At 37.1% G+C, this 5,059-nt stretch overlaps 1 non-coding gene across 1 annotated transcript; it reads left to right on the top strand.

Moving 5' to 3' along the window:
- Positions 1–4,332: 4,332 nt before the first annotated feature.
- Positions 4,333–4,468, top strand: LOC142462034 (small nucleolar RNA SNORA21). Its single transcript, XR_012787182.1, has one exon. It is a non-coding gene; the product is annotated as a small nucleolar RNA SNORA21 (small nucleolar RNA).
- Positions 4,469–5,059: the final 591 nt, after the last annotated feature.

Raw genomic sequence — 5,059 nt, 5'->3', positions numbered from 1 at the left:
ACTTTATCAACATTAAGATTTTCTCTTTTCGAAAGTACTATTAGAACATAAGGATATAATAATAAGGAAATAAAAAGACAAGGAAACATACTTCCTGAAAAAAACCAAAAACACCTGGGGGTTGAGTGCATGTCCTTAACTGTGGTGAAAGCCCTTCAGTCATGCAAGGGAAGAGACAGTGGGGAGCAAGGATGTGGGGCAGGAGAATCAGAGTTCTTCACTGCAGTTCTGCTGAAATGTCAGCGACGTGAGAGGCCATCCCACAGAATATAAAAGGGTCTGCTACAAATTCTAAGTACCATCTACTTTTGCCCTGAGTCCAGGTCAGACAAAAGGTTAAAGAAGAAGAGTCCATTCACTTGCAACTGTTTTTGGATCTGCAGATCCATCTAGGTTGCTTTATATTGTGATGGGAAACCTAAAGACAGCAGGGGCGGGCGGGGGGGGGGGGGGGTTGAGGCCAGCAAACAGGAGAACACTAATTAGACAGGGCTTTTCTACAAGCTCCTCTTGGACAGGGCGAATCAGAGTACCTGGGAGACAGCCAGACACAGTTGAAATTTGTCCCCGAGAAGGACTGAAGTCAAATATAAACAAGAAATAGAATGGGTCCCTGGTGCATAGTAGCTGCACTAGTAAGAGAGTCACCAGAGAATATCAAATAACTTGCTACTGAGCAGAAATTAAGGTTCCGCTAAAGATTTTCATTGTATTAATAAGGAACAAAAGGCACTGGTGCTAGAAATTTAAAAAGAAAATAATAAATACTTCCATCTGTTAATTCTTTATGGCTACACATGCTTGTTCATGTATCCATATACACAAAAATGGTGAGGTGGAGCTAAAGAGTGTTCAAAATATCAATTAGTGATATAAATAATGTATACACATATATATGTATGTGTTTGTACTTCAAAAAGTTCATGGAAAATCCAATTTCCGAAAGTTCATGGAAAAAATGTTAAGCCCCTCCTTGGGTGTGGGTGTGTTTATATTTACATATTAATATATGTGGGGAGTGGAGTAGAAGGATCAGTAGTTTGAAAACTCAGCCTTAATAAGAGAAATGATGATAGAGATCACATGATATAATTTTCCAAATGTCAATAGCTTGTTCATTGCAAATCCATTTTTTTCAATATCATAAAAGGTGGAGATCAACAGGTGGGTTATATAGGAGTTAAATTGAATTGCATCTGTGGGAAAAGACCAAGGAAAAATTCTACATCATTAGCTCTGTCTTAACCCCTCACCCTCTCGAATCTCAGCCTCCCAGCTTTTGGGTCTAATGGACGACTCAAGCAAATGTCACAGATTTTTAGCTTTTTGGCATCACTAATAATTCCCAGAAGCACTCTAGTCTTCCAATAATCCCCCTGCATATAGGTACCACAGAAAGAGCTGCCTGTGGGCACAACTGAGCTTTCCTGATCAAAGACTGAATCCCATGTTACCTTTGACCCTGAATTGTAGCGTGTGACTTCCGTAATAAACTGCATGATCTCAAGTACCGTATGGGGGTTCTGTGCGCTCATCACAACAAATCATCACGCCCAGCAGAGAAGTCGAGTGCCATGGAGGGACAGGTAGGATAGGAATGGATAAAAGTGTTTGAGAGAAGATTTATACCTGACCTCCTTTTCCTGGGAATCACCTTTGGCCTGTTGATGCGCCCAAAATGATTCTCCTTATTAGATGCTGGATGTGCCCTGCTTCCCTGAAAATAAGACAGTGTCTTATATTAATTTTTGCTCCCAAAGATGCGCTAGGTCTTATTTTCAGGGGATGACTTTTTTTTCCATGAAGAACAATAGGGTACACATTTATTGTTTTATTAAAGGAGACCTCACACTTCCTGTCTGCTCCAGCTGCACTGCGGCCACCAGTGAGCTGCGTGGAGGCGCCCGTCCCTGCAGTCCAGAGTTATGCTAGCTTCAGGGGGGTCTTATTTTGGGGGAGGTCTTATTTTCGGGTGGATGACATATATTTCAGCGAGAGGCAAAATTGTAAGTAGGTCTTATTTTGGGGGAATTGTCTTACTTTGGGGAAATAGGGTAGATGCCTCCATCACCTCTCTTTCTGAAAAGCCACACAAGTTGTCTCTGGTTTCTTTTAGTTATGGCCCAAAGTGGCTCTTTCTAGTCCTGGTGCTGGTGTTGATCTATTCCTTAAAACCAGAAAGCTAGCAAGCAGTGCAAAGAATTTGCTCCAGCCTGTCTGTTATCAAACCTGTTTCAAATAACTTTTTGTGAAAGTTATATCCTGGGGAGAGCTCAGTCTGCCAGTTTCATCAGACAGCTGCAATTTTAGCTAAAATTAATCTTTCTAAAAAAGGTCATGATTGTATGCATTTGGATTGGGTTGATTACTTGAAATGTGATGCCTGATAAAGGACACATTTTTCCTCCTGAAAATGATTAAAGAGTAAATGCTGAGGTTTTGTTATTTTTATGTGTTAGAGTATCACACATCGTCCTAGAAACAAACAAAAATCATCTGTTCACTTTCGGATGATTCAAATGATTGCTGGACTAAAAATCTAAATTTTGAAAATTAATTGATTGTTATTATCTGAGTATTTATAAATTACCATTTGAAGAGTTTACGTATATAATTCAGAGACACTAATTAGTTTCATAATGTACACCCATCCTTGATATTTTTTTGTAAAATTCTCCCTTACCCATCACAGCTTAGTGCCCCCTACGCTCCCCTCCTGCAATAAAAAATTCTCTTTCACACTGTCTTCCATCCCTGATAATCACTAATAATAGAATTTATCTCTATAACTTTCCATATGCTAAATGTTTTATATAAGTGGGAACATTGAATAACATCTGGTTGTGACTGATTTATTTCACTCATCCTATTATTTTCAAGGTCCACTCGTGTTGTATTATGTACCTGGATTTTCTTTCTGCTTATGCAAAATAATATTTTATTCTACCTCATACCACATTCTTTAATTCTTTAATCTATTGAAGGATATTTAGCATGTTTCATCTTTGTCTACTTTTGAATAGTGTTGTAATAAACAGTGGTGTACAAGTATCTCTCAATGAACTGTTTTGAATATATACATAGGAATGGAATTGCATGATGCTGGATAGTATAGCAATTCCATTTTACACTTTTTGAGGAACATCCAAATGGTTTTCCACAAATACTGTATCATTTTATAATAGTGTAAGCATCAATGATACCTGAGGGTTTCAATTACGTACCTAAATATAATTGAATTGTGTATCTGCCCAGCCCTGAAAACATTTTTATGTAAGAAATTCTTCTGTACTCTTAGAGTGTGCATATGTTTTATATATGTATATATATATATATATTAGAGTGATATATATATATATATTAGAGTGATGTTATCTTCTAAAATTATATGTTGGTATCCTAACCCCTATATCTGTTCATGAACTCCTATTTGGGAATTGGGAATTGAAATGGCCTTGTAAAATTAATGAAGGCAATTCAGGGAAGGGTATGTCTTATAGCTAATCAATTTGGGAAATAAAAAGAAAGCTTGAGGCATTAAGCACAGTGTTGACACTCTTTAGAGAGAATAGAGGCAAATGGATATCTACGTATGTAAACTCTAAGAATTAAAGGCTACTAGAAGGAAGTTGATTTAACAAGATCTTTTAAAAATTCACAACTTATACTCAGACTTCTGAAATATGAGAAAATAAATTTCAGCCCTTGAAAGTCATGTACTTGTAGTATTTCTTTTGTAGTGGCATCAGGGATTTAAGAGAAAGTAGCTTATAATTCTAATATCTGATTTAATTACAAATGGTGTCTTAGGGTTTTCTAGAGAAATGGAACTAGTAATTGAGATACAGTTTTAAAACATGTGAAATTGGGTCATCAAATTCAAAAATGGTAAGTAAAGCAACAAGATGGAGTCCTGACATTTGTCTATTTGCCATCCAGAATCAGCTTTTATACACATAATGAAGAGCAATCTCCTCTAATTGAGACCAACGGATTCATTCACGAGTAATGACATCATTAGACTTTATGACTTTACATATGCTAGATTCAAATGACACAAGCTCAATGTTGAAGTGAACACTACCCAAAGCACGTAATGAAACCATAAGGCTACACCTGTTCCATGTACTAAATTTGAATATATCGAAATGAAGTCTTTACAACTGTACTAATAAAGAAACATTATGATAATGAGGAGAATGGAGTTATTAAGAATTTGGTTCTACTCAGATCAATAATCAATGTCCATGTAAGCAGCAGTCAAGAAATCAAACAGCATATCCCATTGGCAAAATCTGTAGTAATATAATTCCTTAAACTTCTAAAAATTGCACCCTTTTAAAAGCACTCATTGGGCCTTTTGCCAGTGACCCACTGAGCCATCAAAAAGGGCAGATTAAAATCCACCACGTTTGGGTGAAGCAGCAACATGTCGTGTTGTTCAGCTTCAATCGGAGATATGACCAAAAAACTTCTAAATATCGGAGATGTCATTTTGATGACTAAAGTATACATAATGGTCTTTTCAATTGCCTCACATGCACATTAAACATGAACAATACATAAAAAGGCATGATTTAATGCATGCAAATTGTGCTATATGAACAACGTTAAAGATGGCTGTGACCTACAGAAGCCAAAAAGACACATATGCATCAAAAGACTTCATCAAGAGTATAAACATGCACTGTGTGCTTCATCCAGTTTTTAATATTTTCTGTGTTTGTTTGCTTTGTATCGGTGTTTGCCTCTGCTGTTGGTAAATTTCTGGATTGTGTCATGTATTTTCTATTGTTTCAGGCAGGACAGGAAACCTTGGATAGACCAGTGTAAAGGGATAAAGACTAGAATAAGGGTTCCTAGGAGGTCTGGCAGGGGAGGAGGTGGGGGGAAGGGGAGCTGATATCAGGACATTCAAGAGGGAAAAAAAATATTTGGGGGCCTGATTGTGGTAACAATTGTACCAAACTGCTTGGTATGACTTAACTATGGAGTGATATGATCTATGGATTAGCTCCTGAAAAAATGGTTTTGGGGGAAAATGGTATAAAGAAAGAGT

Source organism: Tenrec ecaudatus, chromosome 11 (genome assembly GCF_050624435.1).
Source record: "Tenrec ecaudatus isolate mTenEca1 chromosome 11, mTenEca1.hap1, whole genome shotgun sequence".
In the NCBI taxonomy this organism is placed as follows: domain Eukaryota; kingdom Metazoa; phylum Chordata; class Mammalia; order Afrosoricida; family Tenrecidae; genus Tenrec; species Tenrec ecaudatus.
The sequence above is the reverse complement of the archived record's forward strand: the minus strand, read 5'-3'. Positions and strand labels throughout refer to the sequence as shown.